This window comes from Drosophila grimshawi, unplaced genomic scaffold (assembly GCF_018153295.1).
Source record: "Drosophila grimshawi isolate 15287-2541.00 unplaced genomic scaffold, ASM1815329v1 contig_311, whole genome shotgun sequence".
In the NCBI taxonomy this organism is placed as follows: Eukaryota; Metazoa; Arthropoda; class Insecta; order Diptera; family Drosophilidae; genus Drosophila; species Drosophila grimshawi.
In genome coordinates, this window is record NW_025063098.1 from 3111861 (window position 1) to 3124797 (window position 12937).

The window sequence follows — 12937 nt, forward strand, 5'->3', positions numbered from 1 at the left end:
GGCACATTTCGAAGAAATTCCACAATGCCTTGACACTTTTCTTTTCGCTAATTTGTGCAATTAAAATGCCTTTGAATGGTAATATGCGAGCAAGTCTTGAGTTTGATACTGATTTTCAATTCGATTGCCATTCTCAGCTGTAAGTCATTCGCATAACATCGCGTGTATTTTTCTGCAGCTGCTGTGGCTGGCAGGGGTTTGGTTTGCCAATTACTTAGCGTTCTGTGCACACGTAATTATATGCACAAATATTTCCTAATGAGCAATGCAATGAATGCCACTTAATTGCAGCTGGCAAAAAGGGGGAGGCGTCTCCGAGAGCTGGAGAAATGTGTTGCGTTTATGAAATTGTGATGAGGTTCATTTGATGCTATTCTTTTGTAAACATTTAATTAAATGAAACACGCCAAGCCTTTCAGATTTCAAAACTTTTGCATAATAGCAATCGTAATCATTTGCATAAAGACCTTTTTCAAGTCACTTAAATTCTCCAGATGTTGACGTATCATTTGAACTTAGTTTGTAATTCCTCGAAAAATGTTCATTCACTCTTCAAAAATCCAAATAAATAATTGACGTGTACATATATCAAATACAAATTAATAAGTTTTATATACTGCACATTTCTACCGAAGACGACGTCATTTAAAATCTATTATTTATTGGTTTAGTTGAATTGAACATGCCGTAAGTCTAAATAAAAAATTTATTGACAAAAAGGCAAAAACAAAGCAATTGACCCACATATCGTATGCACAATATTTGCTTGTCACTCGCATATAAAACGTATACTTATTGCTTATTGTTTATATTTCAAGAATTCACAGCATGTTATTAAAATGGTACGTGAAATAGATGCCAACAACAAATAACCATCTGCCAAAACAAACAGGACGCGCACAAACTGAAAAACAATGTGTGCGCCACAATTGAGCCAGGCGATTGGATGGCACCAAAAAGTGTGCTACGCATTTTGCCAGGATCAACTACTAAGCCACAGGCAAATCGCCCACTGTGCAGTGATTCGACAATAACAGAAGTGCCAACAGCCACAACAGCAACAACAAGTACAGGCTTAATGGCCTTTGTCAGAACGGAAAGCTGACATTGTCAACGTTGCTTTGTAGCGCGAAGCTGACAAAATATTTTTGCATAATTATCTCAGCTAAACAAAGCTGTGGGTCGGGTATGGTGGCGACAACGAGAGCTCAAAAATGTGTGCATACTTTTGCAATTAAAGTTTTACCGATGCCATAAATGGAAAATGGGATAAAACGCCATTTAGATTTTTCCCTCAAGATATACGGTTTCTATCCGAGACTCTAAAGTTGCCCACTTTCTTGCGAATGCATTTTTTTTTTAACTGGCAAAACTGGCAGCGAATTGGCTGTGGATTATTGTTTGGGTTCGCAGCTCTTGAAATATGTCGTTCGCTCCGTTGATTTTTGAAATTAATTGAAATTGTTTGTTTTCGGGATAAGAGCGAAGCTCGCCAAAGCAAGCCGAGTGGCTGACGTCAATTAATTGCGTAGTTGAACAAAAGCTACAGTGCTGCAAAAAGTTACCTCGCAGACGAATGCTTCTGCGAGGGCTTAAATTCCCTTTGATGATTTCTCACTGTAATCCAAAGCCTTGGATTTGACATTGAAAGCATTTAGACAGATAAAGAGATAGAGAGAGAGAGTTAAAGCTGAGAGGGATAAGCATGTGGTAAGTTCGCTTTAAATCACAACTAAATGGCAACAATTTTAAATTGCCAATCAACTGGAAATTGAATAGCAGTAATCGAAATGAAGTCGTTTCACTCAGCATTTTATTATAATACTTAGTAAATATATGTTTCACATGAACGTCATATAAATAAGAGATTAATTGACATTCTTAAGGAAGCTAGTAATAATTGCTCATCAGTAGTTATAAAGTGCTGCGGAGTACATACAAACATAAAAATAAATATACAAAATTGTTATTATTATTTTGTTGTTGTTTCTCTCACTTCATATTCAGCGATTTTAGAAATTTTCTATTTCCATTTAATTTGTTATATGAAATATGCAGGTCAATAATCCAGATCCATACATTTCAATAAGATACTTAATATACCAAGCGAATGCTGAGGCAATCAGAGTATATCTTGGATTGTCGGTGAAAAAGCTAAGGACCCCATTAGGAATAGCAAGGTGGACCAAGATGATTTTCAAACAAAATGCGACATGTTGCAACAATCGACGATATACAAAATTTATTACTCGAAATTGAAAAATATTTTGGCAAAATTCAATTAAAGTTAAAGCTTTGCAGTGAAATACCACATTCAATTTGATTTTGTTGGGGTGCACAAAAACTCAAAGTTATTTTTCAGCTGACTATCATTCTTATGCTATAAATAATTTTTTTTATTTCTTTGACATTTCAGAGCATTTCATTTCACTTGACATTTCTACATATCTAACTTTAAATATTACCGCCAGCATTTCCTTATTCCAATTCCAACCTATCACAACATTAAAACTACCTGTCTGACTGTTTGTCTGACTGTCTGTCTGTCTGTATGTCTGTCTGTCAGTCTGTGTATCTGTCTGTGCATCTATCGCTCTGTCGGTTAGTGCAATGTGTCTGACTCGAACATCATCAGCATTTCAATTGAAATAAATGCAGCGACATTTGCGTAGACATGAAAAGAACTAAGTGCACAAAAGCACACACTTAAACTGAATGCACTCTATACTCAGACACTCGTAGATGTATTCGTATTCGTTTTCGTATTCGTATTCCAAGCCGTTGTCGCACTTATTGTCGTTGTTGTTGTGGGTTAAAGTGCTGGTCGCGCGCATTCGGTCCCATTATGCCCCACAGTGCCACAGTGCCACAGTGCGTACACTTAATGCGATGATAAAATCAGCATTGGGACACGTGTGTTAGCAGACTACAATAGCAGCAACAACTAGCTGCAACAATCGCATCATTTCCGTTACGTTTAGTGCACCGTAGACAGTATGTACAAATTTTTCATTGCCATTGTCAATGGAGCTGTTGTATGTCAGCCGTTTTGAATGCATTTTTATGAATTGCAATTGCCTTCAAATCAAATCGAATCATTGAACCTTTTGACTGACTGGCCGACTGACCGACTGACGACTGATGGCTGGCATACTTACATACAAGTTTGCTTGATATGTGCACGGCTTTTATATTTTATATTATTTGCATAAAGTGCGAAAATTGTGTCGAGACATTCTTGACGTTGTCGTTGTCGTTGTCATCGCTGTTGTACGACGCAATGTTGAATTGCCTGCAAATCGATCAGAGTCGGAATTGGATTCAGAATGACAGCGCATAAAATTCATTAAATTCCAAGCAGTCGCTTAACAAATTCATGAAAGTCGCACATTGCAAATGGATGTGTAGGGGATTTTTTTTGTAGTGGGGGAATGGAATCGAAATCTCATTTCTAAACTGTCTCTCGCATCTCTACACATTTATTGTATTAGCTGGAATGCATTTCCATTTCTAAAGCGACTCACTCAATAGAAAAGCTTTGTCGATTTCTAAGCATTGTTCTTGCTTTTGCTTTTGCTGCTGTTGTTATTGCTGCTGCTACAGTTATACGTTCTATGTCTGTCCCCGGCCTGACAATATGGAATGCAGCACAATTCACCTGAGTTGGCTTTCAATGCGGCTTTGCAGCTTTTTCCCCCGACTTTTGCTCACTTTCGCTTCTTGAACTCTTCAGCAGTCGACGTGCTCTTTCTACTTGTCAAAGCGGAAATTGTTTTAGCGGCAAATAAATTTAGTTATCAACAAAGTTTATCGACCAAAACCAGCAGCAGATGACGAAGCACTAAACTCGAGATATGAGCGAAAAAAGTACAAAAAAAGTTTGTGATGAGGTAAACTAGAAACAAGATAGCAAAAATATATAATTTGACTCAATATTGGCATACATTATGAATTGAATTAATGAAAGTAAGATTAAGGTTTATATGCAATAAAAAGTGTAGAAAAAATAATACGTATATATTATGTGTTCAGTTCCTTTATGTCCAAACGAACACAACTCTTAAAAATTTCGGGTTATTTTTATACAAATACTTGTTCTTTAATGTGTTTCATGAATATTCTATATAAATGACACCAAGGCTTTTTGTTCTTATTTTATATTTTAAGTAATTCAGCGCTGTCAGTCTGTTCTATCTTCTACACAACTTTCACTTAACTGCTGTCAATTAATGCATTACTTTCACTCATAGTTAATCAACTTTGCACTGAGCACTCTGCCTTCCCCTCTGCGCCATTCCACTTGCACTCCAACTTATGCAATTAGATTTACTTGAGCGTGTCTGAATTATTTGCCAATGACGTGACCATTTTGCATATTCATTTTTAATACTGGGCGTCGAGTATAGACAGAAGAAGGGTAGAAAAAACCAAGAATTGGGTTAAGTAAAAGAATTTGTGAAATGCAGCAAACTATTTATATCAGAAGCATATATGTAATATCAACCATACTCACTACCGGGAATTCAATATCGTTGAATGGCAACAAACGCTGTTGCCAAGGACAACCAGAACTGGCAAGGACTACACACACGCAACGGGGACTGGGTTAATAGTTCACGGAAATTGGTTTGTACCAATTACTATTAGATAAAACATTTCCTTTTGATAGCCCATTTAACTAGCAGCTTATCCGAAAGGTCAGCGAGTGTCCCTGGCTCCGTCTCTCTTTTTCGTTGTAGCCATCTCTGTCGTTGACTAATTGAATTGTTGGAAATTGCCTTTGGGCCCATTTGGACTGAGTTAACAGCGAACAGCGAACGTTGGACGTCTGACTCAACTTGTCAAACTGTCGACAAATATTTGTTAATATTGACGAATTGCCTGTGGAACATGTTTTCTAGTCTTGTCTTGAATTTTGCATAACTTCTTTTTGGGAATTCTCCGAGTGTGTCACTCACTGGGCCAGTTTACTTCGTACAGGTTGCTATATTTATGGCACGCTTGCCGCTTATGCAATTGCAATGCTATCGCCACCGACTCTGACTTAATGCTGTAATTTTCCATTTGTTTTGTGCTTTTGTTTCAAGCAATGGGCCCACTTTGTCTGCCGTTGCCAACGCCCACAATACAGACATCAGTTGACTGTGCGACTCTGTGGCTTTGACTGTTAACCAGTACCCACCAAATTTGGCCAAGTTGCTACAATGCTCCTCTGGCGGCAGCCGTAACCGCAGCCACTGGTCTGGTCTGGTCTGGTCTTTTTTTGCAGTCTCGTCTTTAACTTTCCGTTCGTCTCGGTCTCGGTTTCAGTTTCAGTTCGAACGCTTATGGTGTTGGCCAAGAGAGCACAAACAAGAGGAAGAACATGACATCAGCCATCAACGGAATCACAGTCCAACTTTGATTGGGTACAACCGAAAATGAGTTGCGGCTGTCTTTCTGCGGTTCACGGTGATGGCATAAGGAAGAAAGTGGCTTTCTTATCCCTCTACTTCGAAGAGTTAATGCGCTAAGCCAAAATTACAGCAACATATTACATTTAATATATAAATTATAAAATTATAACAGTAAGATTTCTATATATTTAATATTTATTTATACATTAAACTTCAACATCAATATACTTGGATATTTAAGAATAAAATAAATGTTCCCTTTAGTAGTCATACATAATATTAGAATACACTTAATAGTCTATTATTCTGCAACTCGAAACTATTGTGCCAGTTTAGTGTATTGAATGTTCGACTGTGAATTAATTGCAGAGTTCGCTGACACATATTTGTTGTTGTGGTTGGTTTTTATTTTGATTTTTATATTCAGTACGTCGCCAGTTTGGCTAATAACCGAAATAAAAACTAAGCCAAAATTTGTCAAGTAAATTGGGCAAAAAGTCACGAGGCAACAAATCGAATGTTGGAACAACAAATCGCGCAGACAAACAAACAAAATGGAATAAATCAATAAAGTTCTAATAGTGGAAAAAATCAAAAGCACTGCAAGTGTCATAAACGCCATAAACCAGTTGAAAATGTAAGCCAAAAAGATAGTGGTTCTATTAATAATGTCATAAATAACGTACGCTTATTCAATGCAGCCAAATTCATAGATTAACCTGTTTTTCTTTCGTTTGCACGCTAATGTAATAGATGAGATAATTATCTGTATAAGTCGTTAAATTTTCAAGAATTTTTACTGCCAATTGTGCCGCTTACATAAATGTTACGCAATTAATAAGCAATATGAAATAAATGACAATAATCAAACAAGCTGCGAGCGCAGCTCAAGCTCAAGGCAAATCAATTGACGGCACTTGAATGGAATGATTATTAAAACAAAAAACAAAAACACATCAAAATGAACTGACTGAGTGACTGATTGAGATATGCAGGCGCCAAACCCACAAATTAAAAACAGTCAACATCACCAGTAGCTGCAAAAAGTGACATACATCAATTAGCGCCCGGGTTCATCTTGTCATCGTCAAAGCCTGCATCAAATGGAAACTGGGGGAATTATTATCGCACAGTCATGCGAACGCTGCGCAGCTGGTTTTTGTTTTTGGCAAGCCCATTCATTGATATTATTTACAGCACAGCAGACCACAGCACGCTGACGACGCCCCTGCTGCAGTACTGCACCACATTGCGTATGCGCGATAAAAAAGGCATGCTAAAAGCAGTGTCACTGTCAGATAACAACATTTAGAGGGCAGCCCCTGCCCCTGTCCCTGGCCATGCCCCTGTGTCTGTCAAGGGTGTGCACAACACAATAAATGCATCAGTCGCATTTCAGGCTTTTCTCATGTGACTAATACACAAAAACAAAATCTGTTTGTTTCTATATACATCACTCATACGCTGCTTTAAGCCAATTCATTAAAATTTGTCTACTTGATGATATAAGATATGAAATCAAGTTAAATATTTAAAATCCAATATTATAAAAATTCCATCAAAACAAATTTATATTACGTAAAAATTCCTCATGTATTTATGATTAATTAATTAGCCAGTTTTGTAACTTAACAGTTGTCAATTTTGGGGAACCCCTAATTAATTTTAATACCTTCATTGTTATAAGGAATGTGAACAATTTGCAATTTCGGAAGACGTCATTTAAAATTCAATGCATACCAATAACCAATAACAAACATGTCGAAATTATTTAACAAAATACAAGCAAAAAGTAGATTGAAATGATATTGAATTAAGTAAATACAAAAAAAATAAATAAAAACGGAATGTATTATCAGCAAATCAATTTTGATTTGATTAATTTTTTTGATCATTTGATTAATTTTGATTATTGATTAAAATCATAATTATTTTATAATATACAATACATTGAATACATTGAAATACTGAAATACAGCTGATCTTACTTAACGAAAAGAGTGAATGAGTTGCCTTAGACTCCTTACATTATTTGTGCTGTTTTCTGATTTCTAAATCTCGCAAATGAATCATTTGAAAGATGATTCTGTATTTTATTTTTTTCAACAGATGCAACAGATGCTGACTAGATTTTTTTACTCCTGCTCTAACACACTCTACACTCTTTGCTACACTGTTCCAGTTCTTTCCTGTACAATTTTGTCATTTAAAAAATACTCAATTCGTTTGCAATCTTTATTTAAAGTACAGAGAAAACATCGCGACTTATTTCATTTTTTCAACCATAAAATTAGCTGTAACCAAAAATGTAAGGATATATTGTTGATATTTGTAAGATATATTTTCTAATAATAATCGAAACAGTTATTTGATACAATCTCATCTTTTTATAGGGTATGTCATAGCCCACAAGCAATCCTGTTCACATAGTTAATGTTTGCTGTGTACCACCAGTGACATAAGCTGCGGCCTGCTGACGTTTTTTTTTCGGAATGGGACTGGCCAGGCATTGTATTACCCTCTGGCTGAATGGGTGCTTAATTAGATTTGATTTCGGTACGGGAAAGTACAATTATTTTTACTGTTTTGGCAACGACACTCTGTGACACTTAGTTTTATGGTTCTGGGGCGTGTCGTCAAATGGAAAATTTGGCAAAACAAAAGCCAACAGAAATGGGCAATTAAAGTGAACGATGAAGCTGAGCTGAATCAAACATTAGGCAGAAAACTGGGCACAGTAGACTCGTCATTGTCATCATTAGTAATTAATCGAACAGTGAACTAAGCGACCCCAAAATTAATATATACTCTTTGCCAACGGCACAGCTGCCAGCTGCTAGCCGGAGACACTTAAGTAGCATTTACTCAACCAGTTCCACAGCTGCTGCAAATTGAATGGATCTAAGACCGGCGCGACGCCAGTTTGTCTGGTTAAGACTGCTACTTAAACTAGTTTCTCGATTTAAATTCAGCCATTAATTTTCGCCCTTAGCTTAAGGTTTTTTTTTTTATTTATTTTTGCCGCAACCATTCACACAAACCAATGAATCTAATTATATTTATTGTTTATCTTCAATTCTTTTTGTTTCTCTTAAGATTTCATAAATATTTATGCACACACATGTGCGTCTGCGAGGGCTGCGTAAAAATTGTGGAGGGCGCGTCAGAGGCCTCTTTGAAATTATTTATTGTTTGGAAATGACATGTACTTTTCCTGCCTTTAGGCATTTTGTTTAATAAGGAACATGTCTTGCGGTCTTATATGTTCTGGGAATCCCAATTGTACTTTTTAACTCTACATAATAGTTGTGGTGAAGTAGATATCGATTAAGTGCAGTTAGCTTGGTTTTTATTTTCTAAAAACTTAATTTGAACACCTTTTAACCTCTTAACTACTTTAAACTTAAACGAAATCATCAACGAACTTATAACTGGTTTTTAAGCACCGCAACTTCGAAGTCAAACAAATCAATTTTAAAGGTCACAATTTCCTAACCCAGCCAACAAACGAACCCAGACCAAAAATTGAAAACAACTCAATGAGGTGTTAATATCTTTGTATATTCAAATTTATATATTTTTTAAAATTATCTATAAATATGATGTGCCAATGCCCTATTAATTAAATAGTTATAAAAATTTATTTTTGGAGTTTATTCTCTTTTTATAAAATGAATAAAAATTGAGTTGAAACGAATTGAACATAAATAAAATGAGTTTTTTTTTTATAGAAATAAAATCAATTTATTTATAGATTGCTAAGATATTCTGTCTTTTCAGCCCTGAATTTCTGCATATTTGTGATACAGTCAAAAAGATACGAATATAACCAGATGAATCTGGTCACGACAGACCGTCTGACATAGCACTCGCAAACATGTTTCGACTTTTTTGCGGTTTCAACTTGAAAAATCACAAAAACGCACCAAAACCAAACGTGCCACCATTAATCGCTAGTTTCGTGTTTCTTTTTTCTTTAATTTTGTATTATTTAATTTTGTATTTTTTTATTTTTAGAAATTAACATGTTAAATCATTTAACATGGCACATAACAGACGTCAAAGCTAATTTATGCAAAAGCTTTTTTAATTGCCAGAAAATAAAACCCAAAAAAAAAAAACCCACAAAACATAACTAAAAGCACTCACAGCGGCATTGCTTGACCATCGATATGAAAATGTAAATTTGTATTAACCCATAGACCAAAAAGCAATAAAATAAAAATGTTGCGGTTGGTTGGGCTAAGTAAAGCACAAGCCGCATTAATTGGGAGCGACAGTGTTGTCATAAATAAACCAACAGTAATATTGTACACAAAAAACTAGCTCAAATTGTAGAAGTCCGCTAAACATTTAATATGACGCACCCATTGATTGTGTTATTTACTGTGTTCCCCCTTTGTGGCTAAGTCACATTGAGGCATAATAACCTTTTAGGCATTTATTATAGGCTGCCAAGCGAGCAGTACATATTTAGCCCAGCGCCCACAATTTCAACGCATTTGGAATGCCAATCAGCTTTCGCACTTATTGGCTGAACCCACAGAACGTTGACTGAGCTCCAGCATTAGCTTCAGCTCAGCCCAAGCTCATCTGGGTGGGTAGGTGCACGTGAGAGACGGTGTGGCAAGCAGCTTGAAGCGGAAGCATTGTCCATTCATTTGCCATTCTGCACAACATTCGCGTGCCGCATCTTGTGTCTCTATTGTTTGGAGTTGATATTGATGCCAGCCAAACTAATTTCGGCATGGAAATGCATGAAGCTGGCACCTCTTTTGCATATGTAATGCGAATTTCACAAGCCCCCTCTGCAGAACACCTAAGTGACAACTACAAGTATATGCGGAAGTTAAGCGTGCCTCTGCAGCATGACACAACATAAATGGTCTACAGAAAGGCTAAACCTCAACGCTGAAACTGTTCATTTGCATATGGGAAATACAAAAATATAAGAAAAGACTTAGCAAACTACTTGCAGATATAAAATAAATGCAGTAAGTGGGCTTGACTTATATGCGAAACTTTCTATTCATCAGACTTTTCAGATATAAGACATAACATAGTAATAAGCAAAAATGGTCAATACTCGATATGCATATTCATACTTACATGTTAATAAAACACCTTTAAATTGAAATGCATAATTTAAGAACTGAGGTTTGTCCTATTTATAATATTTATATACAGCATAAGCTGTGCATTAAGAATATGCATTCATATTATATAGTTTGACATCAATATAATACTTTTCATGCTAATTGTCAGTTCCCAGGGACAGCAAAAAAATAAAATAATTTATATAATATATGCCAAATTGTTCCGAAAAATTGCTGAATGAATATGTAAAACACTTAAACGGATGACTTTATTTGCATGTTGCCCTTTACCCAGTTTTCAGCTGTAGAACTTTTAATACGCTATAAAGAGATTCGCCAGACAAAGTTATGAAACTCAGCCATAAAAAAGAAGAAGAGCAACAGGCTATGTAGACAAATATATATTTTTTTTCTTGGTCAGATTCCAATGTGACCAAGAGACCGCCTGCCGCCGTTGAACAGACTCAGCTGAACTAACCAAATAAAAATGCCAGTCACCATTAGGTTGGTTATATGATGCTCTGCCTGAACACTCCGGCACTTGTACTAGATGCAAAGTTCAAGCCGAGACATCGCTTCAACATTAGTTGATGACTTTACGCGCAGACTAGCGGAAGAGTAGACGTCGTCACAGTGCACCACTTGAAGTGAGTGCCGGGTGTTTTGAATGGGGCAAGCAAATTGCATTTCCAGGTGCATTGAACTTTTCCATATTGCGATTACGTAACTCAGTAGCTGAAGTAGCTCAGTACTGTACATCTTGTACATATTCATAGCCACCGGATCTTGGCAACGAAGCGACCGTAATTTCAAAATCGACACAACCAAATTTGTATGCGGTGCGCACTTAAGTGCAATTTTAAATGCTGCAAAACCCACACCATACAGTTCTCCCTGAACTGAACTCAACTCTTTGGATTTTTGGCACAGGTCAGCAACAACTTCTGAGTTGGAGTCTGAGCCTGTGTTTGACTGACCCTCTTGCAGTGCATTGTCACCGGATGTGGAGGGCAGTGGTAAGCATTGCTCTCGGTTTGCCTCACTGTTTGTTTTGTTTCCCATTTTTTTCTCCCGGTTTCTTTTCTCTTTTCCCAATTGTTTAAACTTTTCTGAAAACAAACAAAAAGCAAAAAATAGGGGCAAAGAAATCGCAAACGACTGCTGCTGAGCGATTTAAAAGCGTTCCTAATTTATTTACGAGCTACAAGCACCCACATAGTTTGTGTCTGTGTGTGTCTGCCTCCAATCGATTTGTCACCTTAATGGGATGATTATTATCATTTGACTTAAGCTGAAACTGAAACTAATTTGGCACAGCCCCAAAAATGAAAAGTCACCCACATCAGCGCTCTCAAGTTTAATCCGCATGCAAAGATGCCAACTAAGCGATAAGTCGATCAAAATACTCTGTAAATATAGCCAAAATATAGTAATATTTTTTTAATGGCTTAAAATGCGCACTACTCCTAAATTAACAACAATGAATTGAGTGTTCGCAGCATGACTACTCATTAATTAATACGCAAACTATTGTATTGTTGAACGCTGTTATGAAATGTGGAAAAAAATTAAATGTATTAAGACGCTAATATGTATTAAAAAAAAGCAAGAACGATATAATTTAAAACAACTAAACTCTTTTTTTTTCTGTAGAAGAAGTAAATGAACTTTTGAACTGACCTTGTGTACCTTGTAGATTTAGAGAGTCGTAATGAATAAATTCAAAGATATAAAAACAATTTTTAAAACAAAAAAAAACTATTTTCAGTGCATATACGAAAATAAGCAATATCTGGAAGATTTTCTTTGGCATATGCCAACATATTTTTTTTTAGTAATTTTCCATATTTTAAATATGGTTGAAGCACACACTAATTGACAGCTTGCTGAAATTGGGCCATAAAACACATAAATAAAAATGAATGAAATAATATTTATATATTTTACTTCAAATTCCACTGTGCAGAATTTTAAAAGCAAAGGTTCATTTCAACCAACAAACCATGCAGCGTTTAGTCATTTATTCCATACATTTCTTGTACTTCTGTTTTTCTTTGAATGTTGACCAGAGTAAAGAAAACGTGAGCAGTGTAGCACAAATCGGAAATAAGTGGAAAATTTTTTATTATTTATCTTATGCGCAACATAAAAATAAACCAGGCACGCAAGAAGGAAAAAAAAAACTATTTTAAAATAAATCGAAAAACTAAGCTCCAAGCATACACAATTATGTAGTCAATGCTTTGAATACATAATTGCAAGTTAATTGGCCAAATTGGAAGGGGATAGACCATCTAGAGCTATAACAACAAAAATTTAACATTTAAACAATTTAATTAAACACTCAGTATTAATCAGTTTGGAATGTGTTTCAATTGCGAGTGCGGAAAACTTTTGCTTAATGGAAACATTTGACAGCAACGGAAATATCTCTCAGCACAGTTG